Source organism: Notamacropus eugenii, chromosome 4 (genome assembly GCF_028372415.1).
Source record: "Notamacropus eugenii isolate mMacEug1 chromosome 4, mMacEug1.pri_v2, whole genome shotgun sequence".
Taxonomy (NCBI): domain Eukaryota; kingdom Metazoa; phylum Chordata; class Mammalia; order Diprotodontia; family Macropodidae; genus Notamacropus; species Notamacropus eugenii.
Window position 1 is genome coordinate 477,038,015 of NC_092875.1, and position 24,645 is coordinate 477,062,659.

At 39.2% G+C, this 24,645-nt stretch overlaps 1 protein-coding gene across 10 annotated transcripts in view; it reads right to left on the minus strand.

Annotated features, from left to right (window-relative positions):
- Positions 1–24,645, minus strand: part of MAST4 (microtubule associated serine/threonine kinase family member 4) — an 816,735-nt gene that overhangs the window by 169,290 nt on the left and 622,800 nt on the right. Inside the window, exon 1 of one of the 10 annotated variants that reach the window (XM_072606471.1) lies at positions 6,706–23,200. The exons of the other annotated variants lie outside the window; for them this stretch is intronic. The gene's annotated coding sequence lies outside the window, so the exon portion shown is untranslated. Of the gene's footprint in view, positions 1–6,705; positions 23,201–24,645 lie in introns of those variants that run through there. 10 annotated transcript variants of the gene reach the window in all.

Below are 24,645 nucleotides of genomic sequence, written 5' to 3' on the forward strand. Positions count from 1 at the left end.
GAAAAGTGGTTAAGCCACAATTCCAAAATGCCAAAGGAAAGGAAACTCTAACTAGAGCTATCACATCTCAGTCATTTGCCAACCATCTCCCTTTCCTGATCTAGTTTTTAGAAATACACTCAGGCAGTTTCAAAACCTCCATGGAATCTTTCATTCCAAGCAGAAGTTTTAAAGAACTCAAGTAATGCTGAAAAGATGAGTCCCAGAAAATTCAAGGTGGATGAACTTCTCCACTCTTCTATAGAAAGCATAGGACAACAGCACTGCGCCTAGACAAAAACGTGAAGGTGGCCAAGTTTCTCTTGGGACATCTCTTCCTTTCCCCTTAATCTGCTGAATCTGTCTCTTTTCCTCTCCCTCTCCCAACTATGCCCTTTCAGGTACCCAGCATTTCCTCCTCCTCTCTCTAACAAAGCGTGTTCTCAGGCAATCAGAAAGGATGTGACCAACTCATCCAGACTGGGGTACAAATGGCTATTACCATGAGAGGTATTTAGATTTTAACAGGAAGTAAGAAGCTTTAAATACCAGAGAGATGAACCTCTAATTATAGAATCTGTCATATATCAAGTAATCAAAAGACTTGTTAGGGATCAGGGAGCAAATGTTCTTTCTTAAAACATGGATGACCACTACACAAAGTGTGGCATAGCAGAGAGAACACTGGGAGGGGAGGCAAAACAACTGAGTTACAGACAGAAATTTCCCATTAAGGTGTGACACTGAGTAAGGAGTTTGTGCTTCCCAGGTTCAGTTTTCTCATCTGGAGAATGAGAGGGAAGGATCAGATTATCTACAATGTTCTTTCCTACTCTAATGTTTTATGAGTCTACCTACGAAAGTAGATAGCACAGACTCATTCAGACGGTTAGGAATTACATCCAGAATATCTCAGAAAAAAAAAAATAGCAGAAACGTCCCTTTGTTTTAAGATATCCTCGGGGCTCAAGACATCCTAGGGGCAGTTTGGTGGAACAATGAATAGAGCAAAGGGCACTAGAATCAGGAAGACTCATCATCATGAGTTCAAATCTAGCCTCAGATACTTCCTAGCTGTGTGACTTAACCTCATTTGTCAAATGAGCTGGAGAAGGAAAAGCAAACCACAGCAGTATTTTTCCCAAGAAATGGGGTCACAAAGAATCAGATATGATTGAAATGACTGAATAATAGGTTCAGGATTCCTTGGATAATGTTATAGAATGAAATGCAAAAGTAAATATGTGTCCAAAACTGTGCTAAAGGCTTGGAAAGCAGATCTAAAAGAATGATGGCCCCTTCATGATGATGGCTATTATTCAAATTACGTGTGACAACACACATATACATGCATATACACATATACAGTGGTCAGAGTGCTAGGCCTGGAATCAGGAAGACTTGAGTTTAAGTCTGGCCTCAGAACTTTACTAGCTCTGTAACCTTGGGCAAGTCACTTTACCTCTCTTTGCCTTAATCCACGGGAGAAGAAAATGGCAAACCACTCCAGTATCTTTGCCAAGAAAGCCCCATGGACAGCACTGGTGTGCTATGTTCCATAGAGTTACAAAGAAGGTAGACAATACCAAACAACAACAGTTGGGTGTGTATGTGTATACACACGTAGATAGATAGATAGACAGATAGACAGACAAACTGATTGACTGGTTCAGGGCTGAAGGACGGACTCAGGAATCTAGAGGACAAAGTTTCAGGATAGATGGCAAAGCCCAGTGGACTTTGAGGTATAATGCCAGGAAAGATGGTTCCCCAGTCAAAGACTGTTTGGAAGGTCCCAAAGGTTGCAATGGAGTAAGTTCTTGATTACTTCAAGGAGGGGTAGAAATGGTGGTCATGGTGGGGCAGTAAGCAACCCAACATCCAATCCCTGGAGGGAACAGTGCAGCAGAGGTTAGGGTACAGGAGGGAAAGGACTTTCTGAACTGCATCCAGTGAGTAGCCAGTGAGCCAGGATGAGGAAGAGGGGTGGGGTGTGACAATAATGATACATGTAATGACAATTCACTCCATGAAGTGCTCCATGCTTTACTTTCTTCACATTCTTAGGTGGGCAGCACCTGGCTTCCTGGTGGATGGTGACTAACTTCCTCAAAGAAGGCTTTATATTCCTGTTTCACTATGAAGGACCTAAAGATCAAAGAGAGGTAGTGACGTCCACATGGTTACCCAGGTAATCAGTGCTGGAACTGAATTTTGGGCCCAAGTTTCCTCATTTCAAAGCCAGTGTTCTTCCTTCTCCATCATGCATGGATTCTGGAAATGGGAGTTTGTTTTTCCAACCTGAGAACAAGCAGCTAGGGCACCAAGGACTTTCACTTTCTTTTTCTTTGTTTTTCCCAGAAGCAGAGATGGATCCATTCACCTCTGCCCTGAGAGCCCTGTTGGTGTTTTCTTTCATGTTTTTTTTCCTTTTTCTTATTTGCCAGACCAGGCAGGGAAGTTTTCCACAAGACCAGTCAATGTTCCTGCTTGCCCTTGTTATAAACAAATACATGCGGGTATAACATGGCCTAATGGCATAGCACAATAGACATGTATATTAAAATAATTCTAAGGCTTGAAAAATGCATTTGTTGTACTAAATTATTTTTAAGAGAAACACCCCATGACGATGAGGTCAGATGGGGCCACTGGACAGGTTTTGAACCTGCTGGCCTTGATATTTGTTGGTTTGGTCTGGGGAGGGGAAACTGGTTAAAAGAGACATTTTGATGAGATTTGAAATTTAATATAATACAAATAGCTCTAAATTAGCCAATGCTCTTATTAAGCCAGACTCCTACAAAATTAGAAGTTTAAGACTGGCATAAGGATCTCGATTTTATAAATATACATGCTTACTGAACTGGTCAGTGCATTTTTGACAAATATTTTAAGAACTGTAAAACTACATTAAATAAGCTTCCCATGGGTAATGGATACTTGTCATAATCACCCATAAAATTGTTGAATAGGCTCCCTTGTAGTTATCCTAATTTAATATTGGTTTTAGAAGATAACCTGCATTTTACCAAAACAGAGCACATTAGGTCATTTTGAAATGATTTTTTTTAGTTCTCAAACTTATTTTCATTTAAAAAAGAAAACAACTTTAAAGTTGATAAAGGAAGGACACTTTGATCCTAATGTATGTGTCAGCTATACGATTCACTGAGAAATGATGGATTATTTCCCATCTCTTTTGGACATGTTACAATGGTCTCAAGTATTACTAGGGGGAAAATGTGCCTCAGGGGCTGTGATCTACAATTACTGTTTCATTATAGTTGGCATCAAATTTAAAGCAAGTGGCACAAAAGTCAATAAATGATATTGATACATAAGGGCAATGAAAAAAAGGCCTACAGTTTTCCTCTGTAATTTGTGGGATAATCATTACAACAAAAATCATCTCCTGTTTAAAAATTGGTGTTATATGATCACAAAAACAGGAAGCCTACATGCCAATGCCTTAATACTTCATGGCAGTAACTTTAGACTCTTAAAGGTTACGCTTAAGTTCTTCCAGATCCTACCCAGCTGGAAAGAATTTGAGCTTGGGCCACTGCTGTCATGGGAGAAAGCAGCCTAAGTCTGCAGAGGTACACCCTCAGAAGGCTGACTCTCAAGTGAGGGATCTGGAGTGGGTCACAACTCATAGAGGCACCTATGAAGGAATGGGAGACTGGGGACATGCATCAGTCTAGAGCAGAGTTTCTTAACCTGGGGTCAACAGATCTCCAATGGCCCATAGATAGATTTCAGGGAGTACAACCACTGGGGCAGGAAACAATTCTATTTTTTTTTTTTACTAATCTCTAATTGAAATGAACATTTCCTTCAATTATGAAAGTGGGCAACAAATATGATTCTGAACATGGGCCCATAGTCTTCACCAGACTGCTAAAAAGGGGTTCATGACACCAAAGAGTTCAGGATCCTTGTTCTACAGAGCACCCATTTATCTTTTATACTAAAGTCAAAGGAGTCTCACTCAACAGTAGACTTCATTCTACTTAGCTTAGTAGATATAGCCATATTAAATAGGGTTTACCTTGTGCGAGAAGGTGACAACTGATGATTAGTTTGTTGGGATTAATCTCAAAGGCCAGGTTTCAAGTCTCTACATTCAGGTTTTGGCTGTTATATTAATAATGGTGGGCTTTACATTTCGTCAACTATAAAGTACTTTATATGCTCAGTACTGGCATTAATCTTGTAAACAGTAGCGAGTATAAATATTACTACAGATTTTGTACCGATGAGAATACTGAGGCTCAAAAGTGATTTGTCTAAAGAATTTGAACCTAGATTTGTGAAACATTTTGCTCATAAAATCATGGGTGGAGCCAGTGTCTGCAGAGGGTCACCAAAGGTAAGCAAGCTCTCTTTCAAAGACTAAGTTATTAGAGAAAATAATTCAGAAAGGCATCCTGGGGCTCAGGGTGGTGATCTGGAAGTTTAAATGGCCTGGATTCAAATCCCACCCCTGACAACATCTGGGTGATGTTTTGGGCAAGTCCCTCCACCTCTCTGATCCTCAGTTTTACTGATCCGTAAAACAGGGATACTATCGGCAGTACCTACTGCACAAGAGTGGGGAAGCTTCAATTTGATCATGTATATGAAGCACTTTGGAAAATTTTAAAGAACTATGAAAACCCAGTCATCATTACTGTAACTGTTCAACACAAAAGAGTTCAAATCTAGTTTTCGATTTAAAAATAACAATAGCTAGCATTTATATAGCACTTTAAGGTTTACAAAGTGCCTTATAAACGTCATTTTATTTGATCTTCACAACAATCTTGGGAGATGCAAACTATTATTAATCCCCTTTTTACAGGTGAGGAAACTGAAGCAAACAGAAGTTCAGTGACTTACCCAGGATCACAGAACCCAGAAGTATGTGAAACAAAATTTGAACTCTGGTCCCTCTGACTCCAGATCTAGAATGTTAACTACTGTGTCACCCAGCTGCCTCCTACAACAACAAACTTCTTGTATTTCTTTGCTTTTCATTGTTTAAAATCAGAGAGTGGGCAATGGGGAGGTATAGCTAATCTCCTACAAGATGAGTAGGATAAACTCTGCTCACTTCACTGATTTGAGCAACACTTACAAACCCTTGCTAACGTTACAGTATCTACAGACTCAGAGAAAGAAAAAAGGTTCAGTGTTCGCTAATGGGAAATACTTTGTGTTTATTACTTAAATTTTTTATAAAATACTTGAAAGCTATGCTGTTCCAGATGGATAATACAATTCATGCTAGTAGATGAGTGAGTACTGTAGTACATGATGTATTTTTCCACCATCCTACTCACTGGTATTGTGTGCACATGGCAACTTTTAATTAAGAAGAGTGAATTCATAGACTCATGGGAATTTCCAAGGATCACCAAGCTCTAACGTTTCTCACTTAAGATGTCATGATGCATCACAGAATTCTTAAATTTGAAAGAGCATTGCAGATCACTGAGATCAGCTCTCTCAATTTACAGATGTGGAAACTGAGGCCCAGGGAGGTTTCGGGACTTGTACATAGTTACATGACTGATAAATAGTAGAGCCCACATATTGAGGATTTATAAATGCACTTATGTGCCCAAAGCATTCCTCTGAATTAAGAAAAAAAATTCAAAATGATTTAGTATTGCACTCACCTTTTCCAAACTTTTAACTTCCATGTGGAGAAATAGAAAAAGGTAAAGAAACTTGCTTGGATCACAGAGCACCCGAAAAACAGGGTCGGAATTCTAACACAACTTTTCTCAGGCCCAGTATCAGACTACATCCACCTCACTTTGATTTAACAAAACTCTCAAGGCAAGTAACATTTTTGCTAATTCTTATTCCCCAGACATACTAAATAACATTACTGGGTATGGAGTTAGGAGACTCTTCTTTCACTTCTGTTATCTCTAAGTGTGTAGTGGCACAGCCTGAGATTCTCAAACAAGGCCAGACATTAAGAAGTTGAAAAACATGAATTTCATCTATTCATTTACCTTAGGAAATAATTACACTTAACCTTTTCCACATGAGTCTGTAAAACTTTTCCAGGAGGAAATTTCCACAGCTCTCTTGGATAACATATGTCAGAGTCTTTTCTCATGGGAATGAGGCATGTAGGGAAAATGTGGACAAGGTATTTGTCAATAAAAAGGCAGGGATATAGTGGTGACAAATGTCATCAGCAGTTTATGGAAACAGGTGACTTTACTTAAACATCTCCAGTAACAAGAGAAGGATGATTTGGTAAGAGGTATATCATTAATTCAATACTAAAATACTTTTTTCTCAAAGGCAAATAAATACCTTTAAAAAGAGGGATGACTTAATTGTATCTAAGCAAAAGAGACTTTCTGAGTTCTACAGCAACTGCATACCTAATCAATCAGGGACCAAAATGGGTTTGATAAACTTGGTCTTTCTGATGAAGCACCAATCTGAAATGACCTTTCAGTGGTGAGTACCCAGAAATACCGATTCTGCTTTTCACAGAACCATCAACTAGCCTTTGCAAATTGGAATAATCAAATGGCTTGGTCACAGCCTGTTACACGAAATGCTTAAAGACTTGTTCTGTGTTCTACAAGGCACAAGAGTCAATGCTGTCATGTTGTGCCTGGTAAACTCCCAAGGCTTATTATTTGTTTAAAAACTTTCTGAGTAGGAATATTCCTGCAAACATCCCTCATCATCACCCAGCTCTTCACTCACCTCTACTTCTTTTCCCAATCCTAGAACTGAGTGACTGCACTTTCTATTTATTGGTTAACTCGAGAATCCCACTGGGGCTGTGGAAGTAATAAAGAAAACACTGGTCAGTCTTGTCAAAGAACTGTGGGCTGAAGTAGGGTACATAGATTCCTTTTAAAGAGATGCTATCACTGTTGTCTTTAGAGGTCAAAATGGTGTTCCAGCAAGCCTTTGTGTACACAAAGTCTGCTAAAGGTTAGTGGGCTCTAGTCGTTGGGGAAAGGTGCTTAAGGATGTGTCATTCAAGCAGCCCAGGTCTGCTACTGGGAATCTCTTAACTCTTTTCTTCTCTCCCATGGTCTCTCTGGAGGCTTGCCCTTAGCCTAATTCACTTAGGCCTGGAACCAAACTGGAGCAGAGTACAGGTACTTAAAATCTGTAAGAGACTGAAGAGAGTAGGGAAAATTCTGCTTCACATTCGATACTGACCAGTCTTCACTCAATTCAGTTTTGAAATCAGTTTTTCTGTTTTAACTAACACGATGTGTTTTCCAGTCACCGGATTTATATTCATTAGTTATAAACTCACTAAAAAGAGGGCTAGCTATTTATAGCCGTCATGAGTTTATAAACCTGTCAGATGCTAGAGGACTGAGAAGGGAAAAACATATTAAACTCCTTTGAAAGAAAGAGATGGTTACCCAATGTCACAGCACGGGGGCTGAATATTGTTTTAGGCACAGAAATCAGATCATCTGAGAATGAAAGAGCATTATATATTAGACAAGCAGTTCTAACTCTCAGCAAGTACAAAAGCTGGTATGTGCATTAGCAGCAATCTACATTTAGGTTGGTTTCATATTTTACATAAAAAATAGAGGGGAACATACGTATGTCTCCTACCCTGCTTCTGTATATAACAAGGCAGGCAAAAAATCAGAAAGCCAGTAAAACCCCAAGATCTATTTGAAATGATGACTGTCACTTTCACCCTGCATAAAGGTTGCCTACAATGAAGCCTTGTGTTCTAAAGTTTGTGCTTTGTTCCTCCCACAGGGACATCTGGAGATCCAACCACCAGGGGCCATCTTTTTGTTAAAGAAAATTAAGAACAGCAAATTAACAATCTAGACACAATGTACTAGGCCATCACATTAGAAAAGGAGAGTTGGAAGGATCCTAAGAAAGCCACGTGGGGATAGGCTGGAAGGTACCCTAAAAGTAGCCTACAAGACTCTTAGTAAGAACTCCTCATTTTTACAGGAGGACAAACAGAGGTGTTGGAGCTGCTGTCACCAGTGAACAAGGCCATACTTTAACAGTCACTCCCCCACACTCCAGGTAATTTTCATTTTATTCTGAAAACACACTAAATTGGGGGTGGGGGGGTTGGGGGCACCTGCAGCCTCGAAATCACATGTGTGACTTCTAGGTCCTCAGGTGTGGCCCTTTAACTGAATCCAAACTTCACAGAACCAATTCCCTTAATAAGAGGATTTGTTCTGTAAAACTTGAACTCAGTCAAAAGGCTGCACCCGAGGACCTAGAAGGCCACATGGCGCCTCAAGGCTACAGGTTCCCCACCTCTGCACTAAATGAATCTATACAATTGCTATGAAAATAGAAAAATACAATGAAAGCACAATTGCTTTAGAAGTTTTTAAAAGTCTCTTGCCTCTCTCCACTGGACTAGGAAAGTAAGGGCAAGGACATACTGACTTTTCTATATACAAAGTTCTGTTTTGACAAAATCCTGACAGATTGTGTCACTCTTCTCCCTTTTTTCCTATTATCTTTAATTGTATCATTTTTATGTAGGTTTTAGAGAGGTGACCTACCTTTGGAAATTTCCTCATTTAGATGGCATAATGGTGATTTTAAGAATCTTTGTAATTTCACTATAACCAAACCAAATTATGAGGATACTTTACTTGAAATGTATGATATATTAATTACCGGATAGTTACACATGGTAAGTTTAGAAAAGGATGCTATTCCCTGACTGCAAGTCATGTCATCATTTCTCTGAGGTCATGGTCTCCTCTTCAAAAATGGACGAACACAATCTGTGGGGAGACCAAGCTGCCTAAATGGGGACAATGCAGCTCATCCCCTCTCTCAACCCAGCCCTCTCCCTTTCCTTCTCCTCTCTAAAAGAAGGTAAATTTTGATGGCCAGAAGCTGCCCAGTTAACTTGGGGTTCATTGGCTCCTTCCCTTCCCTTCCCTTCTTTCTTGTCTCCCCTAAAACCTTAGACCCTGTGCACCCTGAAGCCCATGGAAGGGTCGCTGCCCAACCTCCACTCAATGGCTGTTTTTGGACCCTCGTGGCTTAGAGTGAATGTCGGTAGTAGCAGTTTCTCTTTGAAACAACAACCCTGAGGCTCCTGCCCCTCCCAGCATGATTTATCTATTTATTTTTCTTTTCTATTAAAGGGGCCATCCCCCTGACTACCTTTTAAAGAGGCCTATTCACCGAATGGGCATTACCTCACAAAGGCCAAGGTCTCCTTTTGCATCCTGGTCTGTTTCCAGTCATCCTGATGACTATCTGGTCATTGGATCCAGATGACTCAGGAGGAGAAAGTGAGGCTGGTGCCCTGCACAGCCCTCCCTCTCTCAAAACAAAGTCAAGTACCAGTCATACTATCATTTCTCTGATGTCATGGTCCTCTTTGGAAATGAAGGACGAACACAACAGAACAAAAATAAACCTATGGGTGAGCAAGAACTTCCAAATATATACCTAGATCGTCACCAAATAGTCCATAAAAACGACTTGGAGAGGAAAAAAATCTATTTTGTTAAGTATAGTTTTTGTAACTTACAGTGACAATTTTGGTTTACTAAATACTTTGGAAAATTCCGAAGTGTAGGAGGTTGCTTTGAGAAGTTTCTACAACATCCCGCACGAGGTACAACTGAATTAGAACCACATTCTTCAGAAATGGCCTAATTTATGTGCCCTGTAGTCTAAATAGCATCTTTGATATTGATATCAACTTTAGGGAAAGTAAATTCCATTTCTATCCATGTCCATGATATTCAAGGAAAGCCAAGATAATTTACATTATTATATTTAAGAATTCAGATAACAGCTTACACTCTGATCATATTCTGGATTTTACTCCAGCTCGAGGCTTTAATAGTGTTCCAAATATTAGAAGTGATCACTAAATATATACAGGGCCCTAGAAAGGGGCATATCAACACTTTAAGAAAAGTTGTTAGACATTGAAACAACTCCAAGATATCCCCTCACACTCATTAAGCTAGCAAAAACAGAACAAATGCACACACAAAAAAGAGAAGACAGGAAAATTCATTGTTGGAAGGGCTGTGGGTAAACATAGTCTAATTCATTGCTGATTGGTTTAACCATACTGGAAAGCATTTTAGAATTATGCAAGAAAAGTTATTAAGCTACACATATCCTCTGACCCAGAGATTCCATTATTAGGACTATATCCCAAGGAAGAACAAGACAGGACCATATGATAAAAAATGTTCACAGTAGTATTATTTATGAGAAAAAAGATATGAATAAAATGTGAAAAAGAATGGATGTTCATGATATATTAATGTAATAGAATATTATTTCAACATAAGGAATGAATATGGAAAATTCAGAGAAACATGGGAAGATATACACACACACACATATTACAAGGGAAGTGCTAAAAGAAAAATACATACAATGTCGATAACACATTCAACAAATAACTATGAAGAAGGAATATCGTATTTTAGCCAGAATCAACAGTCAACATTAGTACAACACTATCAAAGTTAAAGGACACACATGCAAAAATTAGGGACACATTCTCTTCTCTTAAAAAATGCATTTTTTTTTCAGGGAAGTGCTGTGAAAGGCAGCTTGTTGGGAAGTTCAGGTTATATGACATCCAACTGTAGCAATAATTAGAAAAAAATAATTATCGGGAAGGAGAGAGTCATTATTTGGTAGCAGATTTTTCCTATAAGGAAAAAAAGTTACATATGGAAGTTGGGGTCTCCGCCCACAAAAGACAACAAAGGTAGTTCGGAAAGAAAAGGTTCTGAGAATATTCTATCAAGTTGTTTCTAAGGCTAAATTCCAGCTTCGGATAATAGATGTACATCTCCTTCTCCCTATCCCTCTACTGCCTATAAAGGAAATGAGAATGAGTGAGTCTCCCAGTAGCCTAGGGGAAGGGGATGGCAGGTGAAAGGGAAAGCCAGAAATAACTGTTTTAGGGAATGACTGGTGTCTCTTATCAGTGAAAGCCAATAGCCTTAGATGCCCAGTAGAGTTCAAGCCCTGGCAAGTTTGAACCAAGTTAGGAAAACTTTTAAGTATTATGGACTGTAGGAAAGATTGGGTGTCCACTATCTGAAAGTTAGCCTAGCTCAGTTCAAAGAGATACATTATAGAAGGTTAGCAATGGCAACTCATGAGATCCATCTACTAAAAGGAAGAGGGATTGTGTTGGTAAAGAGAGTATTCATACAGGAGAAATAAATTATGGACCTTTTGAAGTATTCACAGAATTTCAGAGACAAGAGGAATTTCAGAAGCTCTCTACTACAAATCATATCTGAAAAAAGTATCTTTGCCTGAAGACCTCAAATAATGGGTAACCCACTCTCTTGTGAGGTAGTCCATTTCACCTCTGGATATTTCTAATTACTGTATATATTTTTTCCCCTTACATCAAGTCTAAATTTACTTTATTGCAACTTCTACCCAACTTGAAATTATCTTCCCCCAACACTCTTTGTACTAAGAACTTTTAGGTCAATTCTCTACTTACCTTTTCGTACCCCAGCGGGGGGTCAGAATGAATGCTTTTAAGAGAATGCATAAATAAGGAAATTTGGAGTCAAGTTTTTTTTTAAACCTGTTTCCTAATGTGATTTTGTATGTTTATCATTCAAGAAAATCACTTGTGAACACATGAAATCAGTATCATAGTCTATATGTAAGATAAATATCCACATATTTTAATCTATTCTATATATCTCTTCAAGATTTTTTCATATACATATGAAAAAGTCATTAAATGTGCCTCTCAAAGTATAATATTATTATAGGGAGGGGGGGAGAGCTGCAGTTTTTCCCAATAACTAAATGATGATTTTCCCAAAGGGTGATATGAAGAAAAGAGAAATTTCAGCAGATGGAACTCATTGTTCCCCCATGAAGAAACATTTCTTCACCTTGCAAAAACATATTAATTGGGTGGCCATCTGGCAAGACAGCTCAGATACTTTGGGGATACAATTTGGATACCTGAAATTTTGAATTTAAGCGCCATGGGGATGGTGGGGATTTGAATCTACTGAGTTAGCATTGGATCTTTAAGGTGGTATTTAGAGAGAGAAATGAAGGAAAAGAACAGTGCTAATTCTTTGTACAAGTTCCATTAATTCACAACCATCTTTGATAACACTGCTGTGTTTAACACCTCTGTTGTCATTACAGGCAAATATTAAGATAACACACATTTCTAAGTGATATAATTATGATGTCATGGAATTTATATTTCTGTGTGCTTTGAGGAAGTGTTCTCATTTATAAAGGGGTTCCTTCATTGTCAGAAAGGTTACCAAAAGTTAATAGAATCTGGGAATTGAAAAGGACTTCAGGAAGTAAACAAAACAAATCGCTACCTGAAGCGTGAAACCAGTCTAAAACATCCCCAGCAACTGGTCATCCCACCTTCCACTCTGAGATTCCAGTGCCTGGCATTTCAGCACAACAAGGAAGGAGTCTTTTTAATTTACAAACAATTCTAATTGTTAGAAATTACTTCCTTATGTTGAGCTAAGATGTGCCCCTCTCTAACTCCCAATGATCCCAATAATGTCCCCTGAAAAACATTGAATTCATCTTTCACAGAACTCACCTTAAAATTTGAAAAATCTATTAATATTCTTTCACCAAGTCATTCCTTCTCCAAGATATAAATCCCTAGCTTCTTCAAAGCCAAAAAGCACTTATCAAGCAATGACTACACGCCAGGCATTGTACACAGTCCCCTCTACTGCATGGTGACCCTCTTCTCTACCTTTTCCAATTATCCAATCACTCTCCTGATATGTCGTGTCTGGACTCTAGAAGCATCTGCCTAAGGATGAGTATAACACTTGCAGCACCTCCCCCGACAGACTGTACTTATGTAGCTGATTTCTGGAAGCTAAACACAGAACATTAAATTCATCTCTGTTGAGACTCAGCTTATCCATCAAGCCTACGGAGGTCTTTTTGAATGTTAGCTATGGGGCTTTCTGTCACACACAAGTCAAGACATCACCTCAAAATGACCTCTTCAAAAACAAAGGACGAACAATGTCTTTGTCCATGTTATTGAACCATTGGACAGGGTTGAAGCCTGATATACCTTGTCTGACACGCTAGTAAAGTTTCTTAAAAGATGGGTGAATCACATGTCTATATAACGAATAACTTTCCACAGGGACTGGCAATTAAAGGAAACTTGCATAGAATCTTTTCATAAGTGAAATAGGCAATCTCTACTTTATCTTGGTAATGAATGCCAGTTTTCCCAGACAACATATACTTATCCCTCCACTAAAGTTCCATCCCAAAGCTTCATTATGGCAAGAGGTGACCTTGGGTTCCTGAAGGTTATGCAGTTAGTAGGACACAAGCTCCCATAGTTCCTATCAGGACCTTGAGAATTGGTCTGGTGAAAGACCCAGCATGGTCTTTTCTTCTTCCACGTGGTACGTTACATATGGAAAGAATCTAAGGATATCTTCTTCCCCACATTCACACCCCAGGCTTTTCTCCAGGATAAATATCTCTAACTATTTTAAATCAATCCTTACATAGGGTATGGTTTTTAGAGCCCTCACTCTCTTTTCTCTCCTCTCCAAATGGTTTATGTTCCTCTTGAAAACATAGTGCCTGGACACAACATTCCAGTTGTATTCTGTCTAGGATGGAGTAAACTTGATAAATTCAAATAGGTTTATCACCAGACAGCAGAAGGAGGGAGGATTCCAGAAGTATCATCTACTAAATCACAGACAGGGGCTGAAATTTACCTTAGTGGATAGAATACCTATGCCAATAAAATCAAGGGTTATTAATATCCTGATATATACATAAGTTTTACTTAAAGTAAGATACACTTATAATATCCAATCTCAGGTTATTAAACTGTTATTCAGTTGTTTCAATTGTATCTGACTCTTTGTGACACCATTTGGTGTTTTTTTGGCAGAGATACTAGAGTGGTTTGTGTTTTCCTTCTCCAGCTAATTTTAAAAATGAGGAAACTGAGGCAAATGGGGTTAAGTGGCTTGCCCAGCGTCACACAGCTACTGTCTGAGGCCACATTTGAACTCAGGTCTTTTCCACTCCAGGCCCTGCACTCTATCCATTGTACCACCTAGCTGCCCTAATTTGTGTTAGTTCACATGAAAAAAAAAGTCAAATAAACTAGATATCTGTAAAAAATTGCATATGGTTCCTAGTCCCATGAGGGGGCCCCAGCAGATATCCTTCAGAGATGGATACAATAAAGGTTTATTTTACCGGACTCTGAAAATTCATAATCCTTTCTATTTCTCAAATATTTAGATTGCACAGAATATTATGTATATATGCATGTATACACATACACATATACACACATATATAGATACATGTATATATACATGTGCAAGCATATTACATACATATATATGTGTCTATAGTTACAAATTCTGCAACAGAACTGGGGTTGACAAAACTTAATGTGCTACCTCTGCAAAGTTTAAAGCACTAAACAATTTTTAAAATTAAAAAAAGTTACTCAAATAACATTTTAAAAAATTATCTATCGCAGTAGGATTAATACCTTATTCAGTAGCTAAGTATTGATTTGGATGATCAACAAACTTCACATATGCAAAAACTGAACCCAAAGATGTGTACACGTGGAGCTTTTCTCTCTAAACAACTTTGAAATGGAGCTAATTCCAGCTCATTCAAAAGCTGATTGGCTAGTCCTCTCTTCCTCTTTTTGCCAAACTATTGGCCATCTTGAACTTCTCTGGCTCCTCTAGAAAGCAGGAAGGGAAAAAAGAAAGAATGAAAGCTCCAAGAAATTTAGGGTCTACATAGTGCAATCTACAATTTCCTATTGAATCCTTAAAATACCCTAAGATAACTGGGTTTGTAATTTAAGGACAACACAACTTGAGAACTTTTCCTAATTAAAATAATGCCTTTATAGTGATCTTTAAAGAATCCTATACAACTGGGAACTCCCAAATAAATCCCCCAAATCCTGGTCCTTGAAACCCTTCCAAACAGAAACTAACACAGTTTTCCTCATTAAAGGGAACTTAAATCCAATGTGTTGAATTGCTGAAGGATCAACTACAAGCCACTACCTGTTTGTGCACATACAAGTGGGTACAAGAATAGGTGGGATGAAGAAACTGCAGCAACCTTTACTTTCTAATCACCAGACTCAACATGTCACTTACATGGGAACAACCAATCCAGCTTAAAATAATGGCCATAATCTTTCCAGAACAATAGGCCATGACGAGTTTCCTTAATTCCTAAACAATTATTTAGAGATGAAGACTGCAAACTTAAAGAAAGGGGAAAAGGCATATGTATTTACCCTGGCATCTGTACAAAGTTTTTGAACTTATCGTTCAGTGCCAAAAACCAGAAAGTTGAGAATATTGGAACTCTTTTCCACAGTGACGATTACTCTGGAACTTGCTCTGGTGTACCACACTTGAGAAATACTATATGTCCATGTTTTCTGGGAATAGTGCCAAAGTGTTTCCTCACACTGACATCTATCAGGTGGCAGTTAAATCCAACATCTGTCTCTCTAACCAATGAAAGTAGCCTGATCTGGGGTAACAAGATGGAAATGACACATATACTCTAGTTTAATGTGAAAAATTACTTAAGAAATCACCAAGGGATGGCAAATTACCAAGCAATTCAAAAGGCAAAGTTCACCTTTTAATAGGGTCATTTAAAATTCAGTACTGCCAATGTAGGGTCTAGTTCAAAATCTGCTGTTGTCTAAATGGTGTGACGTGGACCAAGCTTTTTTAAACCTCACCTGTAAAGTAGGACTGTTGTTGCTGTTTGTCCTTTGTACTTGAAGAGGAAAGGATTGCTAAGACTTGCCAGGATGACCTTACAGGATTATGGTGAGAATCTCATGAAAAAAATAGATGTGAAAGTGCTTTGTAAAATGTCAAATGAAATACTAATGTAAAGCAATATTATTGTTAATAGAATTTATGGATTTGAATATGGGTGTGGTCTTTAACCTAGTTTTTAAAGATTTACAAAAGGTTGTACAATTTATTCCTTTGATGCATTAAAAGGCCCTTGTTTTCAAAAGATAAAATTAACTAAAATTGACAGAGGGAGAAATTCTACAGAATTTGCCTCCAAATTCTATTAACGGTAATCCCATCTTCCACTCACCCAGATTCACATCATTCACCCTATCTATCTACTCAACTGCCAAGGCTCATCGATTTTACCACAACTTCTCTTTCCACCTCCTTCTATCTACCGATGTAACCTTTGATCTAAGGTCATCATCACCTCTCCATTTGTTCACTGTAACAGTTTTCAAACTGCGCCCTCTGATTCTAATTTCTCCCCTTGCCCCCAAATGCCACTCTCCACATAACTGCCAAAACAAATTTTAAAGGATCATATCATAGATTTAGAATATGGAAAGGGCCTTCAGAGACCATCCACTCCAATCCCCTCATACTACAGATGAGGAAAATGAGGCACAGAGAACTTCAGTGGCTTGCCAAGTTCACACAGATATCAAGTATCTTAGATGAGATTTGAACCTAGTACTCTATATACTACTGTCTTACACTGACTCTCCTGAAACACAGGTCAGGCTACGGCACCCCTCTTGCTCAAAGCTCCATAGCTCTCCATTACATCTAGTATAAAGTATAACCTCTTCAGCCAGGTATTTAGAGAACTCCACAATGTGGTTCCAATCTTACTTCCAGCTGCTCTCTCCTTCATGTATTTAGTGAAAGTGAGTTCCTCATAGTTACCTGAACCTGATACTACAACTCCTAAAGTCATCATTTGCCGAAGTCATTGTCTATGCTTCCCACGGTCGGAATCTGTGCCTGACTGCTAAGTTCAGGTGAGGGATCCTTTCCTAATTTATGTGGCTCTCTCTAATTTTTACTGTATTATGCTTAGAATAGAAGCTCCTTTGGGGAAGGGATTGTTGACTTTTCTCTCTGCATTCTCAGTGTCTAGTAGGCAGTCAGCCAACAAGTCAGTCCCTCAAGAAGTATTTATTAAGTACGTACTATGTGCCAGGCACTATACTAAGACAAAATATAGTCCCTCCTATCTAGGAGCTCACGGTTTTATGGAGGACACATACAAACAACTATATGTCAATAAGATACAGATAGGAAAAACTGGAAATAAACAATAGAGGAAAGGCACTGGAAGTAAGCAGCGTTGCTGAAGGTTTCTTGGATACTGTGGAATTTTAGTAGGATTTGAAGAGAGAAAAGGAGCCAAGTGAGGGAAGAGTGCATGGAGGTTAGCCAGGGAAAATGGCCAGGTAGAATGTCCTGTCATAGGAACAGTAAGGAGACCAGAGTCACTGGTTCATAGAATATGTGGGAGGGAATATTATGTAAGATTACTGGGAAAGAAGGAGGGGATCAGGTTCTCAAGGGTTTTGAACATGAAACCAAGGGATTTTATGTTTTTTCCTGGGGGTACTAGGGAGCCGATAGAGTTTATTGAAAAGGAGGAGTCTTTCCTGTCATAGGCACTCAAGTATTTCCTGAAAGGAATTCCATATCTAAGACTGGGCAGATTCAGCCTGAGTTAATAGTGAGGGCCTATGTACCAATTCTACTTCATAAATTTGGAACACTAGACTTTCAAACGTAAGAATCAGGACCTAACTGAAAAGCAGTTGATTTCCTCAAAATATCAAAATGAAATATTACCCAAGTGGTTCCTGTGGTAGAGCAAAGGGCAGGTACCCTGTGCAATCTGTAGTGGGTCCCTTTCTGAAACTGTTACTTGGGACAGTCTCACAAACTTCAGTAGAGCAAGTGAAGTGGATCACAAAATCTAGTAAAATTCTACTTATGTGCCCTTTATTTTGTCCAAGATAATTAGATGCTTTTTTTAAAAAATGAAAAACAATATACTTGTGGGCTTCCAAGATGGTGTGGCTTTATAGGATGGCTTCTAGGTTAGAAAATACCCAATCAGCATATAGGATGGAAAAACTGTCTTATTTGGGCAAAATATTTTAACCATCCAATATTTAACCAAGGCTCTTGAGCTGCAGAAGTCCTTGGTTCTGGATCAAAATTCTTCAGATTAGCAAATACTGAAAGTAGCATCTCTAAGGAATTTTATCCCAATCTCCCAAATCTATAAGCCAGCCAAGTCAGACTGAGGAAATAACCTTACACAACAAGCAATTCGTGACCATTATTTAAAAACGACACAGATTTTGTTTGCCCGATTTCCTAGTGTTCTTTTTTTTTTTTTTGATCTGCACCAATGGTCACACTTCAGAGCTTTCTCCTTTGGTCAAATACCATTTTCCCTCTCTACTCATGCGTAAGACCCCGACATTTTTCTAGGCATATATATCATTTCTGGCTAAGGGGTATATAATATAGCACTTTAAGAGACCTGACTGTTAAAAGGGTATTTGCAGTTTTCATGTGAGCTAAAGATTTGGAAATGACGTTATGGTTCAGTAGTCAGCAAACACTAAAATGAGCACAGTGCGGCAAGATTGACAGTCAGCAGAGAGAAGCATTAAAAGGCCTGTCAGGGGCACGACCCATCATTGTGCCCTAAGACATTTAAACCTAGGCTGAATCATGGACAAGGAAGTATGCTCTAGTGAATACTCATAAGCAGGTTAGACTTTACAAAGAAAATCAGTTTCTTACATTGCTAATTTTTATGATTCCATGAGACAGCAATGACTTTTGCAAAACCTTCACCTACTCTGCCACTCCCTCTCTCCCTCCACCTGCCTGATTCACTCAGAAGCTCTTCAGGTAACCTCCAAGTGAGATCTGGGAGCTAACTTCACAAGAAAGAGACCTGAGGAGGGAGGGAAGGGAGATGAAGGATGACAGTTTCCAGAAGGATCTAGCTTCTTGCTACCTGTCACAAGGGCTTAGTCAGATTTTTCACAGTTAAAAGAGCAGGTCCTTCAAAGGTTAAGATCCTTTCCCCAATTTTCCAGGTTGTAAATGTATTTCTGTCTTCAATAAGACAAGTCTCTAGGAGATTCCTCTCCCTAAGAAAATGGGAACTGCTATGGGTGAAAGACAACAAATTCTTAAAGCACAAGGTAGAAATATGCGGTCTTCTATACTAAAGTAAGTATTGTGACAAAAGAGATTATCTTTAAATATGGCCTTATTAGACTTTCCAATCTTTTTTGCTTTCATGTCTAACCAAGTACAAATTCTACATCATTTTCCTCCAAAATAGCAATAAATTCCAACTCATTTGGTTTAGGTATAATATCCTTCTCCCAATAAATGTATGCAACTAGTAGCAAAAATACACCTGTGATATTACTCCATTACCAAGGTTTCAGGTGAACATTTAAGAGGTCATAGGGAATCAATTCTAATTGCCAGACAGATACAGGAACAGAGAGAGGAAAAATCTTTAGGGGTATGGAAGGCAATATACTAGCAAGTATTAAGCATTATGTAAGTGTTTATGTGACACATACCGTGGACACAAAATGAGCTAGGTATCATGAATGACAAACCTCCTACTTCTCCCAATTAGATGGTGAGCTCCTTGAGGACAGGGACTATTTCTGTCATTCCTTGTGTCCAGCACTCAGCACAGTGTCTGACACATAGTAGGTTCTTCATAAATTCTTCTTCTTGCTACTTACAGAATCAAGCATTTGGTGACAGTAGGATTGATCATCTCCACCCACCCCCCCCCCCCCTTTCAACAAATGATTATATTTTCTGGGTCTGCTTTTATCAAATCATCCCTAGAGTTTAAAAAAAAAAAATTATATGATGTTCTTTTGTTTTTTTAACTGGCCATTTTTTCTTAACCTCCCTTCCTCTCTTTCCTTCCTCTGCCCTGCCTACCCTCCTCCATCCCTACCATTTGAACCATCCATTTGTAACAAAGACAACACAAAAGTAAAACCAGCTGATGGACTTCCAGCCAACATGACTACTGGAATGAAGATAGGCAGCCCACCTACCCCCAGCAAAAACACAAAAATAGTACCAGAGAGAATAATGATAAATACATCTAATGAAAAATTTCAGTAAGTGACTTTATCCACGCTTAAAAATGCAGAAAACGTCAGCCAGAAGCCCATGGACTAGGCAGGGTGTGAAATAAAAATGACAGAGGACTTTGTCTCTCACCTGAGTGCAGTACTTGGAGACATCTCTGACTTTTTCCATCATGCCCCAGGAAGCTCATTATTTGGAAAACTTCATCCCCTTGCAACATCAAGGTTTAGCCTTGATATTCTACCTCATCACCACTCACAGAGCTAAGATTGGAAGTTAGGGCCATGAACTCCAAACCCTTCATGTAAGGAGGGAGCAGAGCTCAGGACATCTATTCATTTCTTACCTTGCTGCAGTACTTTGGAACTCCTCTGACTTCTCTACCATGCCCCGTTATAGGGTACTTCCCTGCCACTTTTCAGCTTTCCTTTTGGTTCCTGTCTTTCCCCATTAGATTATAAGCTGTGAGAAGGCAGAGACTGACTTCCTTCCTTCCTTCCTTCCTTCCTTCCTTCCTTCCTTCCTTCCTTCCTTCCACTTTTTTTTGTATTTATATCTCCAGAATTTAGCACAATGCTTGGCATGTGGTAGGCACTAACAAATGTTTATTGACTTAACTGGATGAGCTATTCTCAGGGTTTTGAGAAGGGACAGAGAAGGCAAAGTAAAAGGAATACACTAGTGTAGAAAGAAGAAGAGGGTATACAATAAGGGTATATACACAGAGATAAGAAAGGGCTGGGGGAATGGGCATCACGTAGAGGTAGATATAGAACTTCATTCTTTACCATGAGGAGCAAAGGAAGTTTGAACACACATAATGACTCCAAATCAGACACATACGCACTGTGTTTGGTGAAGAAATACATAAACTTAAATTAAAAACAAGAGGTGACAGGGAGGGGTAGGTTAGGAGGGAAATAACCAGGAGGGAGCAGTCACAAACAAAACAAACTTCCTGATCATAAAAATGGGGGGAGGATTAAAGGGAGAATAAGGAAAAGCAAAGCAGTGAAATCTAAGGGGTCAGGAGTAGATGCCCATCAATGGGGAAATAATTGACAAAATTTTGGAGTGTGAATATATTATTAGGCTATAAGTAATTATGAAAGAGAAGATTTCAGAAAATCCTGGAAAAGTATAAACTAAAGAGAAAAGGGATCAGAATCAAGAGAAGAATGAATGCAACACTGTAAAGAAAAAGTACTGTTGTAGGCTTTGTTGAGTAGGCTTCATTGTTACAAAGTCTCTTTCTGTTTGTAATTGGGAGATGGAGTGTGTATGGGAACATGAGAAGACAGAGAAAAGCAAGAAAAAGAGGAGAGCTATGAAGACATTTTAGAAGCTGCACAGAGAATAGGATGACATTCAGAAAGAAGCATAAATAGGGCGGTTTTGAAAATAATATATGGATTTCATGATATACATTTTTAAACAAGCTATATGGAATAGAAATTTATGGTTTCTTATGAAATTATCTTTTGGCGTTCTACTTGGGATGTGGAAATGATCTTTTCTAATTTTTTGGTATTTGCTAAGTTCAAAATTAAATAAACTAAAAAGCCAACTCATGTACTCTTAGCTTCTGACAACGTATACCACATTCCTTACCGATATTCCCTCATACTTCTATGAAGAGCAAGATAGGAGTTGGTTGGCACTAGTAGGACATTATGATTACACGTAATTAATGTTCCAGGATTTTAAAAAAGTCTTAGATTGGTCACGGGTCCTTTCATGTTACTCAATTAGTATAATATCACTAGAAAAGGGGAAGGCAAAGATTAGAAGTGACAACAGCTGTGTTGTAGCTGTGTGACTAACCTCTCCCTTACTAGAGGCAGAGAGGATGGTGATGATGGAAATGCAGGACCAGTCTCTCTGACAAGACAGCATGTCCATGAGGAGAATGTCAACCTTTTAAGTCCTTCAGAAACAAGCAAGCATTCCTTCAAGCTTCTTCTGTCTGGGTCATTCCCACACAGGAACTTCAGCAGTCTCCCTCCCTCAACAACCTATCAATTATAAAGTCCAGGAAACAGAAGGCTTCTTGCTCCAGGCAAATAGGAGTTTATGCCTTATTTGAAGATACTGCTTATGTTTCTGGTAACTAGGTGTAAGCATAAAATGTAACACATGGCCAGAGGATTAGCAAAATCTATGAAAAACACGTACAAACCATGTTCTAACTCCCTACCCCAACAGTGATATAATCTCCTGTCCTTGGAGAGTTTAAAAAAATCACACATCCCTGTACTGCCCCGCTACAACAATGAACTGCCCAGGCTCTCCAGGAGAGGCATTCTCCAGATTCCAAAGGTTTGTTTCTAATGAATTTCCTTTAGAAATACAGTGTTTGTTTTTACTCTCTACAAAGGCGTCCAGGTGGGGGATAAAGCAAATCTATAAGCTCTCCTTGCAGATTCCATGCTAGAAACAAGCACACTTTCCAAAGTATGCACAGGCCTGCAGCTGTCCATGTCTGTTGAGTTTCTGTTGTCCTTGTTTTCCAAGAGAACCAATAAACACAACAAGAACTCTAGTCCTAGGCAGTTACAGCCTTCGACTGTAAAGGGTGGATGGATAAAGGAAAAACAACCCTAACCCTAACCCACAACAAAAACCCAACTTGGTTCAAAAAGGGTTGTGACATTTGAAAGGTTAGATTTCCTTTCCTCCTTTCCTACAAGATCATGTTAGTGGGATGAAAGCAGAGAAAAGAAGGGCTTTAGGTTGGGTACCATGGAATATTAGAAACTTCAGGAGAGGGCTCAGAGGCCAAGACAGAGAGCTATTAGCCTCCAGTCCTCACTGCAGAAAATCTGATCCAAAGAATGAAAAAGCAAGGGGGATAGAAGGAAGCAGCTAGACAACAGGCCTGGACACAGCAGAGAGAGTGACAAAGTGGGAGGAAATGAGAGTAGAGATCCAGGGAGGGGCAGAGCCCTAGGGGAAGAACAAGCCTTTTGAATTTGTCACGACCAGCAAGGTAAGAATAATTTATTTGGCAAGCACATTCTGAAAAGAGTTGAAAGAGGAAAATAAGTGAATATTCATTCACCTGGTCACTATCTATTAAGAGTCTACTAAGTTCATGGTTCCTATTTTATAAATATCTTTCTATTATCATGATGGTTAGAGAGACAGCCTCCAAAAAGACCTGGGTTCAGATTCTTTCTCTTACAAATACTAAATGATCCCAGGCAAGTCAGAGGGAGAGGAAGAGAGGGAGGGGAGGGGAGGGGAGGGGAGGGGAGAGGGGGAGAGGGAGAGAGAGAGGGAGAGAGAGAGAGAGAGAGAGAGAGAGAGAGAGAGAGAGAGAGAGAGAGAGAGAGAGAGAGAGAGAGAGAGAGACAAAGACAGAGAGAGACCGAGAGAGAGACCGAGAGACAGAGACAGAGACAGAGACAGAGAGAGACAGAGAGGTAGAGAGAGGGGGCAGGGGAAGAAGGAAGGGAGGGAGGGAGGAGGAGAAAAGTCTTTAAGATTCTGATTTGCAAAGAGGGTGCCCACTTGCCTTGGGAGAGGCAGTGTCCTCACCTCCTTAAGTCCCTTATATCAATGAAATCACAGCTCTGGTCCATATCCCTAAACTATTAAGTGCAAACATTATGCTAGGCTTGAGAGGTCAAGAAACGAGGATGATGCAAATTTGGTTTATGCCTCCAAGAAGCAAACAGAGACCCTACACAGTAAAGACTGGCAGTTGGAGGGTGGTTGAGGAGGGGGCTGGTTGTATTCAGAGCAAAGATCTTGAAAGAGGCAGAAATCAGTCAACATTAGAGCTATGGCATAAATGGGTTTGTATTACAAATGATAAAACAGAGTTGATTCTTGGAGCAGATAACAGGGAAGGTAGGAAGATCCGAAAGAGATTGCAAATTTGGGAAAGAAAGATGACAGGAAAGATAGCAGCAATGAATAAAAGAATATAATTTTGGGGCATGTGTAGGGCTGAATAGCTCACTTTTCATCCACAATGCACAAATAAGAAAGCCAATGCAATGAAGTCACATTATTGCATTTAATTACTAGAAATCAAAAAGGGAGTGGGAGTCACTGTCAGGTCTTGGGGGACCTGGAATGGAGGAGGGTAGTGGGAAATTGGCCAAGTTTATTTTCTATATTCCTGACAGGATTCTATTCAAGAAGAAAAACCAAGAAAATGTTTCACCCAATACTATGGGCTTTGCTGAAAGGAAGGCACAGTGTAGACACAAGGGAAACAAATCCTAAAGCTGGTAGGATTCAACTATCCATGTCAATTCAAGATCCCTCAGTAGCATCTTGGAGCACATCTGATGGGACCCGAAAGCAAAATCTGTTCCTGACCCCAAAGCAGTGCACTTAAGCACAAACATATTTAAGTACCCACTAGCCTAAAACTCACCAGCCTGGTTAAGGGTAACTTCTTAATTTACAACTTAATGGAATAACCTGCAACTGCATCATCCATGAGGTCAAATTTGAACTTACATCTTCTTGACACCAGGCCTGGCACTCTAGCACCTGTCCCACTTGGCTGCCCAACATGTAAACAATAGAGAATAGGAATTTGACTAACTTCAATGGTAAAAGGAACTCCCAGATGAGGAAGACATTTCTTCTAACCTATGTAAGTTGGTACCTTCTCTAAAAGAGAGGTTCCTAGTACACTGACTGTTTA